The 22,501-nt window shown below is 45.2% G+C and overlaps 1 protein-coding gene and 1 long non-coding RNA gene across 3 annotated transcripts in view; one reads left to right on the forward strand and one right to left on the reverse strand.

Annotated features, from left to right (window-relative positions):
- Positions 1-22,501, forward strand: part of DGKI (diacylglycerol kinase iota) — a 383,828-nt gene that overhangs the window by 31,418 nt on the left and 329,909 nt on the right. The window lies entirely within an intron of this gene.
- The window catches only part of LOC107121730, a 42,387-nt gene continuing 24,036 nt past the window's right edge, over positions 4,151-22,501 (reverse strand). The window contains exons 1-3 of one of the 2 annotated variants that reach the window (XR_001482876.1): positions 19,297-19,441; positions 17,143-17,258; positions 4,151-4,727 (exon numbers count right to left, since the gene is read on the reverse strand). This is a non-coding gene — a long non-coding RNA (uncharacterized LOC107121730). Of the gene's footprint in view, positions 4,728-17,142; positions 17,259-19,296; positions 19,442-22,501 lie in introns of those variants that run through there. The other variant, XR_001482875.1, reaches the window with a different exon arrangement.

Below are 22,501 nucleotides of genomic sequence, written 5' to 3' on the forward strand. Positions count from 1 at the left end.
GGGAAAGAGCAAACAAATGGTAGTGATCATGACCAGGGCAAAGAGATGGTAAGTAGGGATGCCAGTGGGACCTGGGGATCCCCGAGAATTCCAGCTCATCTCCAGCCTAAAGAGACCAGTTCCCCTGGAGGAAACGGATGCTTTGGAGAGTGGGCTCTGTGGCACTGTACCCCAACAAGGTCTTTGTCCTGCCCAGGCTCCATCTCCAAATCTCCAGGAGTTTCCCAACCTGGATCTGGCAAACCTAACACCTCCATGCCCACGGGTGGTCAGGGGTCCTTGGCAACCCTGATCATAGACCATCCAGAATCTGGAGCTGGTACTATCTGATGTTATAACAGCAAGTGAAACAACCTCAAGCATACAAACAGACTTGAAGCAGGAGAAAGATGTTCTTTTAATCACACAAAGGATTATTTGCTCCCATATTAATCTGCATGAGAATCAAGATCTTCTACAAAGATCTTGCTCCAGGCATTCCCCACAGAGGAGGAGGCTTTCAGTTGATTTTTTTTTTGTTCCTCCTGTGCAGTGTCAGTTTATTGAATTTAGCTGGAGATATTGATTGTTTTATTGTGTTTTTAATCATTGTTTTTATTGGACTGTTTAGATTGGTAATCCTATGTGGATCTTATTTGGAAGCCATCCTAGAAGCCTTTGGCTGAGGGTCGTTTTTTATATAAAGAACAAACAAACATTTTAGTACAGATGATAGTGGACTTAAAAGTTGCTGCTTTTGACAAGCAAGGAAAGCAGATTCTGGGATCTTGCCGCCTACAGAAAGATGGGAAGTCTGTGAACAGGCTTTTAACCTATGGGGTGAGTTAGGGTTGCCAGCTCCAGGTTAGGGATTTCCTGGAGAATTTGGGGGTGGAGCCTGGGTGGGTGTTTGGGGAAGGGAAGGACCAGTTGGCCACAATACCATGCAGTTCACCCTCCAAAGCAGCCATTTTCTCCAGCGCAACTGATCTCTGTACCTAGAGATCATTTGTAATTCCAGCCACACCTGGAGGTTGGTAGCCCTAGAGTGAGTACAGAACTACATTATCTAATTAATTACATGTCCAGAATAGGATAAGACAGGCTCATTGTAACCCCTCCCCTGTAAAAAGTCTAATCTCAGGACTTCATTGTAACAGAAATTTTTGTGAATAATATCCTTTGATGTGCACTATTCCCAGGAAAATTGCCCTTGTATGTAAGCTATGAATGCATCCCAAAGGATAGGAAATGAGTCTCATAGTTCTGATATTTTAAAAAGGTAAGATATCTGATCCCAAGAATTACCATCCAGTTAGCTTGTTAGAGTTTGGCTCAAAACTTTACACCAGCTGAAGAAGTCTGAAAAACTGGCCAGTCTAAACCACATTATTGAAGAGAAGAAGAAGAGAAGAGATTGGATTTATACCCCACCCTTCACTCAGAGTCTCAGAGCGGCTTACAAACTCCTTTCTCTTCGTCTCCCCACCACAGGCACCCTGTGAGGTAGGTGGGGCTGAGAGAGCTCTGACAGAAACTGTTCTTTTCCAAGAACACCTCTGACAGAACTATGGCTTGCCCAAGGTCATCCAGCAGCTGCGAGTGGAGGAGTGGGGAATCAAACCAGGTTCTCCCAGAATAGAGTCCGTGCACTTAACCACTACACCAGACTGGCTCTTGTAAAGGAATAGGTTGGGAGACTTAAAAAAAGAGATAGTTAAACATTCCATACTTAGCACTCTGATGAACAAATATACATAAAGTCTTTAAAAACATTTATATTTAGCATTTGTTGATGGCTCTGTCACTTGGATAGGATCAGTAGGATAAACTGGGGCTGATATTGAGTGGTAAAATCCTCGAGAGGTAACTTTCTCTTTAGGTATTAAAGATACTTACAGATAGCTATAGATGCATAGTGTATGTTTGTGTGTGTGTGTGAAGGGTCAGCTTTCTCATTACATGGGGCGATAAATACGGTTGTATTTTAGGTTCTCCTGTTATTTCATTTGCATGTCAGTGATTTGGTCCCAGAATGACAAAACTCTGTTGTATTTTCTCATATCAGCTTTGCCACACAAAGTTCTGGAGCACAGGCGGACTGGCCATTTAACTTACAAGGAAATTTCCTGGTGGGCCACTGCCCTAGAGGGCCATTGGGGGCTAGGAGCAAGCAGAACCAAGCTCTAGTAACTCTGCCCGAGCCTTGGGGCCTGCTTGACACAGGCTGCTCCAGGGCTGTTTCTGCTTCCCATTCTGTTCCTCTCCTGAAGTGACTATACTGTCTTTGCACTGGTGTTATGGTGCTGTTTTCATTTGCAGAAGTAGGTCTGAGATGGTTATTGGTAGATTAAGGCTTGAACAGTCAGAGAAGGAGAGAGACTAAAGCGATGGTGGTGGGTTTTCTTTTCCCTTAGGGATGCCAGCCTCCAGGTGAGACCTGGGGATCCCCTGGAATTAAAGCTCATCTCCAGACTACAGAGCTCAGTTCCCCAGGAGAAAATGGATGCTTTGGAAGGTGGGCTCTATGGCATTGTATCCCACTGAGGTCTCTGTCCTCCCCAAGCTCCATCCCCAAATCTCCCTCTGTGCAAGGAGAAGATAGGAGAGGTACTGAAGCTTTTTTCAGCTGTTACGTCCGTGCATACCGGGTGCCTCCCATCCACACATAGATCCCCTGAATACATACGGTCCCCATGTTGTTTAGAACTGGGGCATCAGACATATTTTGCAGGCACAAACAGCTTTGGTGCTCATAAGGAACTGACCACTGCAGTTTTCAGGGTAATGGTTCATGCATACGGAATCTATATACGCATGCAAAATACCCACGCTGCCCCTGTTCAGATAACATGGCAGCCACTCACACTGGGAGCATCATAGATAGCATGCATTTCTAGTACCCAAGGCTGTAATATCTGGAAAGGACTTGAACGGGGGGGGGGATATCTATGGCCTTTCCCCGCATGTTCCCCAGAGAGCACTGAGATCTGGGACGCAACATCGCCTGACCCTTCTTGGCCCTAAAGAGGCCAGGTTGACAACAACTAGGCCTAGAGCATTTTCGCTAGCTGCACCAGTATATTGGAATGAGCTCCCTAGTGAGATCCAGGTCCTGCGAAATCTCCAGCAATTCTACAGGGCCGTGAAGACGGACCTTTTCCAACGGGCTTACCAGTGAGAGTGACGGTATGCCAGCCAAGCCTGCCGACCTGCTATGTATTCTGTATAAGTAGTTAACAATGTGATCGATGTCTAGTTGTAATGATTTACCGAACTGCTTTTATTTATATTTATTGTATTTATGTAAAGTTGTTTTATGGAATAATAATAATAATAATAATAATAATAATAATAATAATAATGGCTACTAGGGATGCCAACCTCCAGGTGGGACCTGGGGATCCCCCGGAATTCCAGCTTATCTCCAGACTACAGAGATCAGTTCCTCTGGAGAAAATGGATGCTTTGGAGGATGGACTCTGTGGCATTGCACCCCAGTGAGGTCCCTGTCCTCCCCAGGTACCACTCCCAGATCTTCAGAAGTTTCCCAATGTGGAGTTGGCAACCTTCCCCCCCCCCAATGCACACGTTGCTGATGGCCAGGGGGGACCTGGCAACCCTAGATGGGAATGGGTTTCCCCTCCATGCTACAGGCAAGTTACTTAATGGACAAGGCATGGAAAAAATTATGTACCTTGAGGATATACCTGGAAAGGCAGGACATGAGTGGGCTAAATAAACACCCTTACTTGGGGGTGGAGCATATTTAGAAATTAGCTTCTGCTTTGTTACTGTTTGTATTTTTTTTGTCCGTGCTTTCAGTTCAGTGTATGATATTGGTTTGTACGTTTATATTATGTATGGATATGGTTACAGATTTTTTAAATGCAATTTATGTGTGCCGTCTAAGATGTCTGATGCCTCATGTTGACAGACAAGTGCTGTTGAGAAAAGGCCTACATTTTCCAGGGAAAATTCAGTGGGAGTCGTAGACGAAACAGAAAGTGGTGCAAGAAGAATGAACCAGGGATTCAATTCACACAGAAGAGAAGCAAAAACAAAATGGAGATTTTTAAAACAACAACAACAACAACAAAGCAGCAGTGATGAGAAATTTGGAACCATCTCTGGTTGTGTTTTTAGAAAGGGATTTCTTGGAGTTGCCAGTTTTCTCCACTAAGCGGAAAGCTTTTGAGATCTTTGCAAGTGGGGTTCAGTCTTCCTAGCAGTGGGGAGGACAGGGGTGGGCTGGACATTCACTTACCAAGGAAGTTCTCAGTGAGCTGCTGTCCACATGGCCACAAGTAAACAGACCCATGTGGCCGCTGAGGTGCAAGCAGAGGCAGGGCTGACCCAGCCACAGAGACAAAAAACACCAGCCTGTAGGGGGCACTTCATTGGGTGGAAGTTATTGTTTTCTCCTCTGGAGTGGATTAGCTTTTCTCCACGTAGACTATAGAGTCCTAATACATGCTTCTCTTCAGTGCTACGATGCACTGCCCAGTGACCTCCCTTGTCCTCTGTGCTGGGGGGGAAGGGGCTGGGTCTGCATGGCAGGATCATCTCCGGCCTCCTTTCCAGGGCACCCGATCCGATCTGACATGTCAGAAGTCGCTCCCAATGAAACAGCTGCCATAGAAGCTCAGACAAGCTGCCTGTGTGTCCCAAGTTGACTGGTCAGGAGTAATTCCAGTAGATCATCTGTGGTGGTTGCTGTTTATCTTCTCGGCTCTGGATGGTGCATGCTGTTGGAGGGATAGGCACAAAGAATTAAGCTGTCTGGAGGGATAGGCACAAAGAATTAAGGTGCACATGGGGGGGCACAAGGGTGTGCCATGAGAACTGCAAGTCAGAGAGCATGAATGTGAAGGCAAAGGTGGGGAGAATAGGGGCCTGTGAAACTCCAGACCCCTGCCTGCAAGGAGAAGCTGGGGCTGGGCACTGCCATTCTCCACCTTGCTGGCTGCACCATGACCATGCTCCTTCCCACAGGGTGCAACTGGGTGCCACCATTCTCTATCCCACTGGTCACTCCCTGCTCAAACTAGTATAGGGTGGCCAGGTCTCCTGTCCTCCCCCCCTCCACCATCCCAGTCGCAAGCCACCACTCTGCATACAGTTGGGGGAAATGGTGGTGGTGGGAAATAGGCATTGCATGGATGCCACAGCATCACTTCTGGTGCAAATATATCCTTACAATGATAAGCTAAACGATAGAGTTTTGGAGAAATCCTACAGCCTCACAGCAACATGATGATGCTATTTCTGGGTTGGCACCGGAAGTGATCTCACAGCATTGGTGCCGCAGGATCAGGGGTCGTTTTGTAGAAAAAGAGCTAGGGGAACTCATTAGCATAACTCATTAGCATATGCTACACCCCCTGACATCACTGGAAGTGTGTCATAAGGCCACACACCCCACCCCCAACAGTCCTGGCCGCCGCTGGCCTTGCAGTTCCACTGCCGAGCCCCATGAGGGGCCCTGCGGTGGACCTGCAAGGCCGGCGGGAGTGCAAGGAAGCCCCGCGAAGGCCCTCCCTGGCCCCAGGCAGGCAGGGGTGGGGAGAGGCAGGGAGGAAGCAACTTACCCTCCCTCTTCTCCTGCCTCCTCCTGGCTGAATGAGGGCCGGAAGCGGGGCGGCCGGAAGCAGGGGGCGGGGCTTCGTCATGTGCCCCCCCCGTACCTCACCCGGGGGAACTGCGATCCCCACGATTCCCCCCCGAAATGACCTCTGCGCAGGATGAATTTGTGTGCTGCCTTGTAGGCAAAGGTGGGGTGTCATCGTTCTCCAACCCACTAGTCACTCCATGCTCAGACCAGCAGGCCAGAACAGAGTGCCACCAAGCCCGTGCTCCTTCTTGCAGGGCAATACCAGGCATTGCTGTTCTTCATCCCACTGGCCATTTCATGCTTAAACCATCAGGGCAAAGCCAGGTATCACCATGTCCATGCTCTACCTTGCAGTTTTCTATTGAAAGTGTGTATGTGTGTGTGCGTGCTAAAATCATTGTTCTCCTGGGGCACCAAAAGGCCTTAGACAAGACCTGAGCAGTGGAGCAGGATCTGTTCAGCATGGGTCTGGGTCTCAGTAAGGATATAAATCGAATCGAATAATAAAATAACAATGAGTGAAGTCTTGTCCATAGGCCCATGTGCACAGTGCAGAGACCACCTACCGCAGCCTGTTCCAGGGTTGTTTTAGCACCCCAGGCCCCTCCCAAAAGATGGGAATCTGACCCCCCTCAATGTCTCAGTGTATGTAGGGATAGTCCTCCCCAATTGTCCTGTGGAGCTGAGATTTGAGCTTTGATGGAGGCAAAACAACTGGAAATATCTGAATTTTTTTTTTAGGATCTCTTGTTGGCATGCTACATGGTGTACTGACAGTATGTGCTAGAGTGGAGGTGGGATTTTATGCCTGCGAAATGTTACTCTCTTTTATGTAGTACTATAAGCTGTTTAAAATGGATGAAAATGCATTACTGGAGAAATGTTCCCTGGAACAAAAAGTGGATAAATTGCAAAATTGCTGACCATCAGATTACAAATTTGAACAGAAGGCTTTTAAAATCATTCCACAAAATCTAAAACACTGAAGTCCAGATTACACCTCTGCCTTAAATAAAAAACAGGCAAAGGGATTTTTCCCCTGAGAACTTCCTTATTCTGTGAGTCATCTCTTTATTAAACCTGACCATACCCTTAAGAGCCATTTTCATGTTTTAACTTCTACTTCTTTGCATAAGACTTCTTAATTTTTGCATCAAGGTTTCCAAAACATTCTTGTCTTGAACAGCAACACCAAAAAATGCCAATAGAACAAACACCACTACGTTGTTCTTACAATTGTTCTCATTAGAAAGCTATCCTCATTTGTCCAACTGTGAAAAAATACATTATAGAGTTTTAGATTTCTTTTACTTAGGTTATTTATACCCCATTTTTCTCCCCAAAGGGGATTCAACTTGTTTTACAACTTTGTTTTCCCCCTCTCCATTTTAGCCCCCCAACAAGCCTGTGAGGTAGGTTAGGCTGAGTGTAGAAAAGAGCAAGAGTCCAGTAGCACCATAAAGACTAACAAAGTTTGTGGCATGAGCTTTCATGAGTCACTGCTCACTACTTCAGATACAGGTAGAACGTGAGTCCATCTGTCCTATATTTTGGAGAGTGGAGCAATTTCAGATGCTGAATGACATTAGCAGGTTAATGACAATAACAGGTGATTGGTGAATGACAATAGCAGGCATGATTGCACTATGCAGGGTAGTAGTAGGCATGGAGAAATTAGCATTGGTAATGAGACAGGAAACCTAGGTTTCAATTCAGTCTAGGAGGATGCATTGTTTTGATCTATCACTTAGGCTGAGTGTGTGTGACTGGTCACAGAGTGGTGATTCACACCTGGACCTCCCAGATTATAGTCCAGCTATCTATTCACTGCCCCACTGGTGCTCACAATAGATTCACTTTGGCTGTGGAGGAAGTGCAAATACTAGGATCCTACTATGGATTTTTGCATCATTTAATTGTGTCATGTTAATACTTACGCTTTGCTTCAGTTCGGTTTTGATTGGTTCTACAACACTAATCCAATTGCATTGTTTATTAAATGTCCCATCTGATTGTATTGATTCACTATGTATAATCCACCTTGAGTCCAAGTGAGAAAGGCAGACTATAAATAATGTAAACAAACAAACAAACAAACAAACAATACTTTATTGAAACAAATGCAATTGATAGTTATAATCTGCACATGCACTGATGTTCTGCTTTCCTTTAAATTTAGAGGAAGCTTTGAGTATGCTGGATGTTATTTTGGTTGCAGTAAAATCTCTGAAAAGTTTTGTGATGAACAATAACCTTTTGATGTTGATATATACTAAATGGTTCATCTCTATCCTAGACTTTTATTCCAAATGATCCACAGAGTCCTACAGTTCACATTCGGATCTAATTCATGCAGACCTTTTGGAGTGCTGGGTACAGTTAGTATACAAGCTTGTGGTGAGCCAATAAGCTATGTAGTGACATACTCTGGTGTGAGTTAACTCTTAGTTGCTGGTCACACTTTCACGTTTCTGGGGTTTATCTACTCTGTGGGGCAAAAGCCCTGATCTGGATAGCCTGATCTTGCCAGATCTTGGAAGCTAAACGGGGTCAGCCCTGGCTAGTATTTGGATGGGAGACATCCAAGGAGTACCAGGGTCATGACATGGAGGTAGGCAATGGCAAACCATCTTTCTCCAAAGTTTTAGCAGGCTTTTAATTGGAACACTGTCAGTTGAAGAGGCCCTTGTTGCACAAGGAGTTCAGACATCCACATGTGCTTTGGGGTGTTATCCTTTGCTTGCAGGAGTTAAAAAAAGATGTAGTTTAACAGCAAACATGTGGGTATTTGCTGGCTTTGTATGCCTTTCTTTACAGATTGCCTTCTGTAGGCAGATTGGCCATTGCTTGTGGCCAGAGATTATTCTTGATGGGCTAGAAGTTGATCAAGCATGACAGCTGCTCTGGATTTGAGGGGAAAAATACAATAAACAGATGCTAATTCTACTTAGGCCTCAACCTCAGAATTATAATCCTATTTATGACATCACAATTGGTTGCTGTGGGAACAATATTGGTATCATGAGGAGAGACTTGTGGGAGAGCTCAAGCGAGGAAATAAGCAGCTGGAACAGATGACCTTTCTTTCTTTTGCAGAAATGTGGCTCCTGATTTCAAACAAAACAAGGTTTCAAATAAAAAGAACGGGACCAAAGGAAGTGCATAAACACTATTGTTTCAGAGACAGAGCATGTTTGTTTGAGTTTTCTAGTAGTTGTCATGTAGCTGCTCTGATAAAGCCACATACAGAAGCCAGAGAGGTGGTTGTATGTGTGACTCATGGATCTCCAGTTTGGCATGGATTTATTTCCCCTTTGATGGATGAATCTGTACTTCCCATTCCTATTAATATCACTGGAGACCTATTCTTCTATTTACTCCCATTCAACTTGGGGTAGAAGTGTTGCATTATAATAAATGTGAGCCTCTTGCCACAAACTGCAGCCTTAAGTCGAGTTCCCCCCATTCTTCTCCACAATCTGTAGTGTAATTTAGGAGGAGGCAGTGGAGAAAGTGAGAAAGGTGTTACTATCACTGGTCAGCAGAGGAGGATGTAGCGGGGGGGCAGAAAGAGTACGGGCAAGTGAAGAGGTGAAAAAGGGAGAGAAAGAGCCAGTGGGAGGTAGAGGAAGAGAGATAAAAGAATGGGGCCCTCTTTAAGTCTTGTGGGTTCCCACTTGTTATATCTAATTGTGAGCTGGGTTCTAGAGTGTGGATCAAAAATCCACACAATGGGAGCATGAACCTATGGGAAGCTCAGAGTTTCAGAAAAATCTGAAATAAAAAAATGAAAAATGAGAGAAGACAAGAGTTATTGGAAAAGACAATAATGCAAGGAAAAGTTGAAGTCAGCACAGGAAAAGAGGAAGACCCAACATGAGATGGATTGACTTGATCAAGAAAGCTATGGCCCTCAGACTGCAAGAGCTTAGAATGGCTGTTAATGATAGGACGTTTTGGAGGACATTAAATCATAGGGTCACCATAAATGGGAAGTGATTTGATGGCACTTCACACACACACACACACACGACCCTATGACCTCACCCCTTAAAGGAAGTGACCACATGCAGAATGCCGTCCAAAACAAAAGGTTAATGCTTCCACTGGTTTTATTGGAATTACTATTGATTATCTGGTTTTAAATTAGTTAATTTATGCACTGTGATGTTTTAACTGAATTGTATCTTCAATATGTTGTATACCCCCTCCGAGCAGTTTAGAAATTTAATTAACAACAATAACAACAACAACAAATCTTGCAAGGGAGGCAACTATAATAATATTGCCTGGCCTCCCAAGCCTTGATTTCTGTCATTCAAAGGTCAGGGAGGAGGGAAAGAAAGCTGAACACAGAGGGGGGCAGATAAAGGTAGGCTGGTGGGTGGAAGGGAGGGAGGGAGAGGAGAAAGCATGGAAGGAGACAAACTATGGGGAATGGGGGAAGGAGAGAGTCAACGGGGTATGGAGAGAAGAAATAGTGTATGCTAATGTTAGAATATGTTGCCATGAGCTTTCCCCCCATGGGGTAGTTGGGTCGGGGCTTGACCAGTCCCAGGGCCAATTGGAATAGGTAGGGAGCAGTTATCAAGAGATCCAGTAAGGTGTGCACTGTTTTAGGGATGCTCAAACACCCACCAGTTCGTCTCACGCCCTATTTGTTGGTAGTGAACAGGGAGCCGATTTTTTTTTAATTGGTCCGACAGTTGACCCATTTGTGACTGTTTGCCATGTTGCTTCATTGTATTCCTTCCTAACTATGCAGCACAGCACAAGTAGCTTTTTGCACAGGTGTACTCTTTCTCAGCCCCACTGTGTTCGACTACCCCCCAGGCCTTGCTGCGTAACTGCTTTGCTTAGCAGGCGATTGTCTAACTGGGAAATTAGATCCATCACAAACCATATCAATCAGTCATAAAGAAATGCTGCGTTTAATAGCATCCTACCCTTTGGTGTCCATCTGAGTAGTCCTTAGTGATGCTAATGGCTGCCAGTCACTTTGAATCAGCAGGGTCTTTATTCGTGTGCAGTTTTGCCAAAAAAACTGATGCAAACCTGTTCAGCAAAAATTTGCGGCTGTTCAGTGCGAACCAAATAAGCTGGGTGATCGACACCTTTGGTCATGGGATGTCTGCTTGTCAAACACATTCCATGGCAAAATTCACAGCAGCCCTGTGCTGTTTTAATAGTTTGCCTACATACAGTGCAATTCTAAACTAGGGTTGCCAGCTCGGGGTTGGGAAGTACTTGGCGATTTTGGGGGTGGAGCCTGAGGAGGGCGGGGTTTGAGGCATAGTGACATAGAGTCCAACAACAAAGTGGCCATCATCTTCAGGTGAACTGATCTCTGTCACTTGGAGATCAGTTGTAATTGTGAGAGATCTCCAGCTACCACCTGGAGACTGGCAACCCTGACCCTGAACAGAGTTGCCCTCTTCTTTATCCATTGGCTTTGAAGGGTGCAACTCTGCTTGGTGTTGCACTGAGTGGGTTAAAGAAATTTAAATATAATAAGATGAAATGATTTCATAAAAACCTTGAGCATTGTTACAATCCCCCAGCATACTGACTGGAATAACAAAAGTGTACTTAGTATGATTTGGACAAGTATCTTGCAGGAAAGAATTATTCTCTTAGAAGATGATACTTGAAAACCTCTCTCATTAAAAAAACAAACACATACTCTGTCTTAAATCCTTTCTCAGTTATGAAACAGGTTGGCGGCTTTCTGTATAGCATAGAAACGCTAGGTACTTAATTTTTTCCAAATGCTTATGGGCTGCCTTTCCATCCCCGTTGATCTTCAAGGTGGCTAGTTAGAAAGTTAAAATGTAAAACAATGTAAATGATATAACTAAAAACAACTCATCAAGAAAGCACAGTGGTATAAACCATCCCTAATTCAAAAGCTATCTAGCAGAGAAAGGTCTTTAGTTCTGGAAGTCCTGCAGGAATGGTGCTAATCTTACCTCCCTGGGAATTCTAGAACTTGGGGGCAACAACTATGAAAGCCTTTCCCATTGATCCCAGTTGACTTAACCAAAGGCACCATGCATAGATCTCAAAACCCTGGCAGATGAGATGGAGGCAGGCTTTCATTTACATTGACATTGAAGCTGAGATACTTCCAGGTCTGAATATAGCAGGAGTCCTTGACCTTGTTGAGTCTGTGGGCCCTTTTGGAATTTTCAGAACAGGGAGTGGGTAGAATGGCTGCCATGAGGTGGGGATCTGGTCCAATCTTAGCATACTGAAAGGTTTCACAAAACGTTAGGAGGTTCCAATCTGAGCATCCTCCTCTGGTGGAAGCATCCATTTCTTGAAGATAAAGGTCATGTCTCTCCAGCTTTTTTTGAAGCACCTCCTACTTTGATGTGGTCGGGCAAAGCCAGGAATGGCCCTTTGCTTTAGAGAGGAGATTATTAGGAGAAGAGTCAGGTGGGTGCCAGGAAACATACTGACGGGCCACCGTGGCACTCACAGGCATCACATTGGACTTCACTAGTATATTAGCTAATAGTTTTCAACATCTTTAGAAGACTGTGTTGGTAGAACCATTCTTACCTTCACTATGCATTTCCTTCCCATTTTCTATGGTGTATCATCAAAGCAGCCTAATCTCATTGGATCTCGGAAGCTAAGCAGGGTCAGCCTTGGCTAGTATTTGGATGGGAGACCACCATGGAATGCCAGGGTCATGACGTGGAGGCAGGCAATGGCAAAACCACCTCTGAACCTCTCTTGCCTTGAAAACCCTATGGGGTCTCCATAGGTCGGCTGTGACTTGAAAGCACTTTCCACTACCACTACTGTCAAATAGGATTTGGAAGTATTATACAACTAGACAACTTGTGTTAATGTTTTATAAGTGAATCTGAGCACTTCTCTTTCCCCCAAGGAGTCGGGACCAATTTTGAGTCATCGCAGCTTGTCTCAGTCATTTTGATGCTTTCTCCTGGCAGCAAAGATAGGTGGCAGTGGTGATGGGTCAGTCTTGGCACCCCCACACCCTGGGAATGGGGGAAGGTAGGAGCAAAGTCCAGCTCCTGCCAACTTTCTTGGTTTTCAAGTCTAGCAGTGATAGTTATTGCCAATATGAGTTCCATACATTCCGTCATTTGTGAAATAGTAATGAGTGAATGCTTTCTGCTCCTGTCTTTCCCTGGCCCATTCTGCATCTAGCATTCGCTCTGTTGTTTTACCAAACCCACATCGGAAAAGAAAAAGATGTGGCTCAAAACTACATTCAGATACCCTGGGCCAATGCCGTACTGACTGAAAAGTCACCCCTGAATGGCCATAAAATGGCCATAAATCTATGCAGACGGTACCATAAAACCGAGAGATCAAATGAAGTGAAAGCAGCATGCAGCCTGGACACTGCCATAAAATCCAAGTGTCAATCAAAGTGAAAGAGGCCTGCAATGTAGAGGGGAATTTCTGTTCCAACGTGTGTTTGGTAAAACAGCAGAGCGAATGCTAGATGCAGAATGGGCCCCTGTTGCCTCTCAAAAGGGTCTTGTGACTTGCAAAGGCTACCTAAAGTTCTTACAGCACGTGTACAGCAATGATTCCAAACAGACCCTGAATCTGATTTCTGGAATGTGCAATATCCTCTGATTTCTGCATTGCAATTCAACATACTGTAGTTGGCTTGTAATATCCTCGGTTGCCCCAATTGGGAACCTACTGCCAAGGCTGCATTATTGATGCCTGTACATGAGGCAAACTTGATTTTGCTGAGATTCATGCACATCAGGGGTCATTTCGTAGAAAAAGAGGTGCAGGAGCTCATTAGCATAACTCATTAGCATAACTCATTAGCATATGCCACACCCCCTGACATCACCGGCAGTGTGTCAAAAGACAACACCCACCACTCAGGCTCCACTGGACTGTTTTGGATTGCTAGCTATTGGGGGAGGGGGAAACGTGCAGATCTATCCTTGCAGAGGAGGGAGAGCTTGTACCTAAATAAAACTTGGTCTTAAAGGTGCCACTGGACTGTTTTGGGCCGGGGGAGCTCTGCAACTTACCTGGCTGCTTCTTGCTCTGACTGAGGGCTGCTGGGAGCAGGGGGTGGGGCATGTTGCATGTGCCCGCCCCCTGGGCTCTTTACTGCCGGAGCTCCGCTCCTGTGCGCTCCTGTAGGAAATGACCCCTGATGCACATGTTGTAGTAATTTCGGGAAGAACATAAGAGCAGCAATGTAGGAACAGACCAATGGTCCATCTAGGCCAACATCCTGTTTCCCATTGTGGTATATTTATTCTGTTTTAGATATAAATTACAATGCAATGGTCTGCTTTGCACCTGGTGTTTGAGTTTGTTTTATTCTCAGGGAGTGGAGCCCCTGCTTACTTAGATCGGTTTGTTGGCTAGTAGTACCAAGTACAGGAGCTCCCTTGTTCTGAAACCAGTAGCTACTCTGTTTGCATATCCTTGTTAACAAATGACTATTGACTAACATACCTGTCTCTGCCGTATGAACCAAAGAGCAGGAGCCTGAGTATCCTAATCCTGTCCTACAAGTAAATGGAATATTGCATACATAATAGCCAACCTAGGGCTGCCAAGCCTTTTGCTACGGCAGGAAACGCCCCCCCCAGCAGCCATTTTCTCCAGGAGAGTTGTTCTCTATAGTTTGATCTCTGTAGGATTTTGTTGTTGTTGTTCAGTTGCATAGTTGAGCCTGACTCTTCGCAACCCCATGGACCCCATCACGCCAGGCCCTCCTGTCTTCCACCGTCCTCCGGAGTCCACTTAATTTTATGTTCATTGCATCGATAACACTGTCTAACCATCTCATCCTTTGCCACCCCCTTCTTCTTTGACCTTCAATCTTTCCCAGCATCAGGGTCTTCTCCAGTGAGTGCTCCCTTCTCATTTGGAGGCTAAAGTATTTGAGCTTCAGCTTCAGTATCTGGCCTTCCAGGGAACAGTCAGGGTTGATTTCTTTTAGGATTGACTAATTTGATCTCCTTGCAGTCCAAGGGACTCTCAAGAGTCTTCTCTAGCACCATCTATTCTTCAGCGCTCGGCCTTCCTTATAGTCCAACTCTTGCAGCCATGCATTACTACTGAGAATACCATCGCTGTGACCATACAGACTTTTGTTGGCAGGGTGATGTCTCTACTTTTTATCATGCTGTCTAGGTTTACAGCTTAGCAACTGGCTGGAGTATGGGGGAGTGGGGACATAGGGGGCATAGTTGAGCACATTGCAATTCAACATACTGTAGTTGGCTCGTAATATCCTCGATTGCCCCAGTTGGGAACCTACTGTCAAGGCTGCATTATTGCCCCCTTCTTCTTTGACCTTCAATCTTTCCCAGCATCAGGGTCTTCTCCAGTGAGTGCTCCCTTCTCATTTGGAGGCCAAAGTATTAAAGCTTCAGCTTCAGTATCTGGCCTTCCAGGGAACAGTCAGGGTTGATTTCTTTTAGGATTGACTAATTTGATCTCCTTGCAGTCCAAGGGACTCTCAAGAGTCTTCTCTAGCACCATCTATTCTTCAGCGCTCGGCCTTCCTCGTGGTCCAACTCTTGCAGCCATGCATTACTACTGAGAATACCATCGCTGTGACCATACAGACTTTTGTTGGCAGGGTGATGTCTCTACTTTTTGTCATGCTGTCTAGGTTTACAGCTTAGCAACTGGCTGGAGTATGGGGGAGTGGGGACATAGGGGGCATAGTTGAGCAATGGGATGCCATCACTTCCAGGGAAAACCTAGAAGAGTCCTCTGTCTTCTCTAGGAACCACTGGAAACTCTCTAGTTTTACCATGGTGTTTCTGGTGATTTCTGAAGTGGACTGATGTCACTTCTGGGTTTTTCCCAGACGTGGGACACCATGCTGTTGCCTGACAGTGCTTTTTAATTTTCATCTCAGTGGCAGCCATCATGGCAGTAGGAAACAGGAGCCAGGGCGGCTGATCCCAGGTTGTAATTCTGGGAGATGTTGAGGCCCCACCTGGAGGGTTTTTTTCATTGTCTGAGTCTGGAGAAGAAGATGGTTTCTCTAGTAAAAAGAATAATTTTGTTGGCTGGAGCCTCGGAGCTGTCTTCTCAGGCATTAATCACTGGAGTCCCTTTTCACTAGAATCTGAAAATGTAACACTCTAGAGTTTCGGCAGAACATTTTAATATCTCGCCTGGTTTTCCTTCAGGCTCCAGCTGTTCTGGTAACAGAATACTTTCCCCTTCAGATTTATTGTGAAATATGCTTTCTCAGTGGTCTGGAACCAAGTGGATTTTTTGAAACTGTACTGTACTATGCCTTTGTCCTGTGCCCGCTTTCCCCCCTTCTCTCTGCATCAGAAATTGGCGTGAGGCGTCTACTGGGCAAAATGAGCCACAGAAACTGAAGTGTTAAGGGAAATGAGTCATAGACTATCCTGCATAAGAGGGTGAGTCAGCTTTTGGTTCTCAAGAGCTGCTGGGGTGGGGGGGGGGAGGGGAAGCGGAATGGAAAGATTTCCAAAGAGTTTATATTTTTTGACAGAAGCTTTTGAGGCGGCCGTGTGTGCTGTTGTTTTAGATAAACAGGGAAGTGTTCTACAGGAGGCCTGGGACAGAGTTCCACAACACAGGTTGCTTCCTGATCTCTTCCTGTGACCAGTGGAGTGTAATGACCACAGGAACAGACACAGCATTCATCCAGCGTGAAAGACACAGATTAAGGTCAGCCGCAGCCACAGAGGTCTTGATGAACTTGGGCCAGACACATCCATAAAAATGCTTGATGGCTCAGCTTGAAGATGAGGCAAGAAATAACTGCCACCCAGCTGCAGCCTTCGAAGCTTTGCTTTCCTTCCTTTGTAGTTAGCAGGAGATAGACAAAGATCTTGGTACCCTGGAATGATGAAGTCTTGCATTTTATTACTGGGTGCGCACATGGAGTGTATATGCTGTGCTAAGAACATAAGAAGAGCCCTTCTGGATCAGACCAGTGGTCCATCTAGTCCAGCCTCCTGTCTCACACAGTGGCCAACCAGCTCCTCTGGACAGCCAACAACAGGCCTTAGAGGTCGAGGCCTTTCCCTGATGTTGTCTTCTGGCTCTGGGATTCAGAGATTTAGTGCCTCTGAATGTGGAGGTTTTCCCCAGTCACCATGGCTAGTAGCCATTGATAGACTTATCCTCCATGAATCTATCTAATCCCCTTTGAAAGCTTTTTATTCCTGTGGCCATCACCACATCTTCTATCTGCGAATTCCACATTTTAATCACTCTCTGTGTAAAGCAGTATTTCTTTTTGTCTGTCCTGAACCTACTGCCCATCAGCTTCATTAGATGCCCCCAAGTTCTAGTGTTTTGGGAGATGGGAAAAAATCGTTATCATGTCATATCAACATTACTTCATATTGTTTGGGAGATGGGAAAAAATCGTTATCATATCATATCATATCAACATTACTTCGTATCAATGTTACTTCAGTGTTTTTCAGTGATTGACCATAGGTGCATATTTCTGTTAATGTTTAATTTAATTTTAATGGGAAAATAGAAATATAAAACAAGAATAACCAACGCTAAGTTGAAAATACCTCTTTAAAAAGAGACAAAGCACAAAGCACGATCTTGTAATAGCCGCTCATGTCCCCGTAGTTCTAATTCCATCTTATCTTGTCCGGATCCTCCATAGGAATTGCCAGTTGTGTTACTGTAAATTTAATATGGATGCTTAGGCTTAGGGAAACAAAAAATTAAAGAACATATAAAATCACTTTGTTATCCTGCCTTTTCTCCCACAAGCAAATTTAGTTATATACTTAATTTATACCCCTCCTTTCTTCTCAGTAGGGACCCAAAGCCGCTTATATCATTCTCCTTTCCTCCATTATGTGCTCGAGTGAATAGTATTCCTCTGTTTTATCATTGCAACAGCCCCCTAAGGTAAGTTAGGATGAGAGACAGTGGCTGGCCCAAGGTCACCCAGTGAGCTTCTTGGCAGGATGGGATTTGAACCCAGGTCTCCTAGACCCTAGTCCAATACTCTAACCACTAGACAACCCTGGCTACTAAAATGAAATGAAAACTGGATTTAAAATGTTGGAAATTCTTTCCTTGCAACAATAACAATTATGATACTATGTCATTTATGAGATTATGATCAGCGTGCAGAAAGTGGAATTCATCCCTCTTAGAATGCTAGAGCACGAGGGCTATCCCACGAAATGGATTGATAGTAGGGTTATGGCTCACAAAATAAATACTTCTTCACATGCTACAAAAAGCAGGCAACTGATGGGCTTTGTTACATAAGGTGTGGTATTGGCTTTTAAAAATAGATTAGGCAAGCTCCTAGGTGTCAATAGGACACCACGAAATCCGCCACGAAAGAACAACAGAAGAAGATCATTGCTGCGTAGGGGCCTGGTAAGGCATTCACCCTCCCCCTTGCATTGTGGCCCTAGCTAGGCAATTAAATGTCTATGTAAACCGCTCCGAGCCTTCGGGAAGGAGCGGTATAGAAGTCTAATATGTAATGTAATGTAATTAGTCATGGCAACTAAATGGACTTGTCATGTTCAGAAGTTGTATGCTTTTGATTACAAGAAAATGAACTGGAAGGTGGTTGTCCTTTTCAGGCTCTCTTTGTGAGCTTCTAGAACTATCTGGTTGGCCAGAGGAGTTTGGATGCCTGGGGTGAAGGTGATTGGCATGGGTCCTGGAGAGGAGACTGTGCTAAAAAGCACAGTGAGGCAGGGGGGCGGTTATCCAGCTGTGAGAGCAGAGGGAGGAGAAAGGGAGTGGGCAGGGGAGACGCAGGGAGTGTGAGTGTGTGAGTGTGCAAACTGAAGAGGCTGGGCTCAGCCATGCCCCTAAGAAGGCCACTGTATGTAGCCTGGGATGACATGAAGGCTGGCTTTATCCTGCGTGTTGAGGGAGAAGAATAAGGAGAGTTTGCAGAATCACTGAATGTGACAGAGCACAACAACAATAAAGCCCTGCCAGCTCAAGTGGAGAAGTGTAGGCAAACTTCTTCATGTAGGTTCCCCAAAGGTATGATGTGCTCCTTTCTTCACAAGTGCCCACACTGGATTAAATGATTGTATAAAGTTATTCTCTGACTGGGGGAGTTCCCTAGAAAAAGATGGTGACCTTTTATTGATTTGGGATTGTCACCAAGGAGGACATATGGTTGAATCCCTTGTCTGTGGACAGGATGCTGCGAAAGGATAACAATTGTGGCAGAACAGCATTGAGGTAATTGTTTCTGAATCTAAATTATGATATGGAAGCAATTTAATGGTGCTGGAGAAGACTCTTGAGAGTCCCTTGGACTGCAGGGAGATCAAATCAGTCAATCCTAAAAGAAATCAACCCTGACTGTTCCCTGGAAGGCCAGATACTGAAGCTGAAGCTCAAATACTTTGGCCACCAAATGAGAAGGGAGCACTCCCTGATGCTGGGAAAGATTGAAGGGGGGAAAAAAGGGGATAACAAAGGATAAGATGGTTAGACAGTGTTATCGATGCAACAAACATGAAATTAAGCAGATTCTGGAGGATGATTGAAGACAGGAGGGCCTGGCATGATGTGGTTCATGGGGTCACAAAGAGTTGGACTCAACTGTGCGACTGAACAACAAAAAGCAATTTAAGCCTGGTTCCTACAAACCATGCACAAAATTAGATGTTATGGAGAAGAGTTCTAGCTGAGACTTCTCACTGGGAAAGAGAACGGATCTAATTTACCCATCTTCTTTCTGTCTTCTAGTGTTTTGTTTAATTGGAAGGATTATTTTTCATGTATTCTGATCTTCTCCTTGGCCATGGTGCTTGTTATTTAACTTGTAGGGGATGTGAGGTTTGTCAAAACAGGGATTTCGCATTCTGATAGCAGCTTGGTAATGAAAACATTTTGAAGACTGAAGAAAAAAATTGGCATTCTTGGAATACAGAAAGGGAAACATTTTAAAGCAATTGACTGGTGAGCTTTTTATCACACTTCCGCATTCACTCCGTTACACCCCATTAATAACTACTATTCTTCCCCTTGCCCTTGGGGACATTTCTGTGAGATCAAAGAAGAAATGACTGACTGAGGCCTTGCTCTCTGCAGCCCTGTACAGTCTTCCTGCTGTGGGTGGGTCTCTGTACTTTCAGTGGTATTTTCCCCAGTATAGCAGCTTGAGGTAGGGTAGCCAACTCTACATTGGGAAATTCCTGAAGATTCAGTAGTGCCGCTGGGAGAGCAGAATTTGGGGTGGAGTGGGAAGTCTGGAGAGCAGTTGTGATTCCAGGAGAACCCCAGGCCCTACCACAAGGCCAGCAACCTTAGCTTGAGATAGGGTTGCCAGACCCCCCAGTTCCACGGAGATTTCCCCGGTTGGGGGGGCACCCTTTTGCTGCTAGCCAGCCAGCCGGCAGGCGGGGGAAGCCCCACCCCCAAGAACGACCACCCGGCCTCCCCCACCTCTTCCCAACAGCGTTTAAAGACATCCTTTAAATGCTGCTGGGAGGAGGTGAGGGCCGCGTGCCTGCACTCCAGGCCCCCCCCCCGGTGTGATGATGTCACTTCTGTGTGACGTCATCACGTTGAGGACTCCCCACTCTCTCCTGTAATGCCCCTGGGGACTTTGAGAGGACCTGGCAACCCTAGCTTGAGATCTTTCAAATGGGAAGATGCATTGGAACAGACTTCGATATATGCAAATCTTCCAATATTCTGCCACTTTTCACAAAACCAATATTATCCAGACACGCAGGACAATACTCTGTAGAAGAAGGGGGAAATGCAGTGGTAGAGAAAGAGAGTGGCAGAGATTAGGGACTTCCCTTGTTTAGTTTAGTTTAGTGCATTCAATTTCCATCCCACCCTATCCTGCAAGTGCCACTCTGGTGCTGCGAGGAGAGTCTTTGTGGAGCTGGAGATTGAACAAGCATTTGGATGAAAACTCCAAGAAAGGTGTAGATTGTCCGCTGACTGTTACACCTGTCAGAATCCATCATCACAACAGCCAACTGGAGGATTCTGGCTATAAGGAGGATTTCTTAAAGGCCTCTTGTGTGAATTGGGCCTGGGCTTTAAGGGGCTGAATTTCTACTGTTTGGAGCCCTGGTATTCTTTGACTCTGTAGCAGTATTTTAACCTGGCTTGGTGGATTGGGATTTGAGGAACCAACTCATGTTTTATTTCTGTTTCCCACTGAGTGGAACCTCCCAATGGCGGCCCCTTCACATCCCCCAATTAGATGAGTCCCCCTAGCTCTTTTTCTACGAAATGACCCCTGGTGGGAGAAAAGATTCTTTCTGCTCAGGGTTCCCTTCTCCTCATGGGCTTGTTTGGCTCAGTTTAAGAACTGGGCCCAGCCTTCTTGCTGCCTCTGTCACTGATCTGCGATGTCTACCATGTCTAAGAGGCTGAAGCCATTTTCTTTGCCTCCTTCCGCAGTCATAGAGCTTTACTCTCTGCATAACACTACTTTCTAGCGGTTTGATGGATTCTGAATCCCACCTGTATCAAGTATAGGTTCTAAAGATACATGCCTGGGAGTCTGGGTTGGTAAAAAGTATTTGTGACAGCTGCAAAAGAGTGGATAGGGAAGGAAAGGTAGAAATTGGTTGTCTGGCTTTAGAGATCAGTCTTCATGACATTCAATTTTCAATGCTAAGTGCAACTCCAGCAGAAATGTCTGGTCAAGTTATCCATTCATTTCTACCTGTGTATCATGTCTAAGGAGATAAGCTGCCAGGATTTAAACTGTTGGCTGCTTTGCCTGTCTCTCTAGTGTATTTGTATCCTACCCTTCAACCAAAGGGTTCACAGTGAACGATGTAGTTCTCATCTCCATTTTTCCAACAACAACCCTTTGAGGTGGGTTAGATTGGAAGACGGTGACAGACTCAAACCCAATGAGCTTCATGTTATAAGGAGATTTAAACACTGATTTCTCAGCTCCTGGTCTAATCCTGTAACAACACAACACACTAGAACTAGAACATAAGCAGAGCTGTGCTGTATCTAGGGTTACCAGGCTGTGCCTGGTAACTGGCGGGAGCTTTAGAGGTGAGGACATTGAGGGTGTGAGGCTGTGTGCACTGTGATGTCACCTCCGGGGAAAACCTGCAAGTGATGTTGGGGAGCTCTAGGAATCACTGGAAATGTTATGGTAAGATCATAGAGTTTCTGGCAATTCCTAATGCTACCGGACATTACTTCTAGGTTTCCCCCAGAAGTGATGTTGTGGCATACACAAAATGGCAAGTTTTTGTTTTTTAATTTCTCCCGCTGCTTCTCGGAGTAGCAGTGGGCAAGGAAGTGGGCAAGCAGTAGCAGTGGGCAAGGAAGGCTGCTGTCATAGCGGGGGTCCTGGCAGCCCTGGCTGAATCAGATCAGTGGTTCATCTAGTTCAGCTTTCTGTTTCACACAGCAGCCAAACCAGGGCCGGATTTAGACTTGCTGAGGCCCTAAGCTATACAAAACCCAGAGGCCCCCTATTGTTTTAAATTACATCAGCTGGTCTCAGAAAAATGTAAAATATATACGCCTTTTTAATATTTGAAATCATTTTTTTATATTGTGTTTTTATTTGAGGCCCCAGCAGATTGCGAGGCCCTAAGCTGTAGCTTATTTAGCTTATGCGTAAATCCGGCACTGAGCCAAACAGCTGCCATGGAGGTCCAACAAACAGAGCATAGAGGCCAAGGCATTCCTCTGATGTTGCCTCCTAGCTTTGCTATCCAGAGGTTTACTGCCTCTGAACCTGGAGATTCCCTTTAGTCTTTTTGGCTAGTAGCCACTGATGGAGCTGTTCTCCACAGATCTGTCTAATCCCCTTTTAAAGCCATCTTTGCTCACAGATATCACTATATCCACTGGTAGTGAAACCCACAGTTTAATTACTAGTTGAGTAGAGATGTTTCCCTTTCATCTGTCCGGAATCCATTGCCCATTATG

This window comes from Gekko japonicus, unplaced genomic scaffold, assembly GCF_001447785.1.
Source record: "Gekko japonicus isolate JY-2015 unplaced genomic scaffold, Gekko_japonicus_V1.1 scaffold689, whole genome shotgun sequence".
Lineage (NCBI taxonomy): Eukaryota > Metazoa > Chordata > Lepidosauria > Squamata > Gekkonidae > Gekko > Gekko japonicus.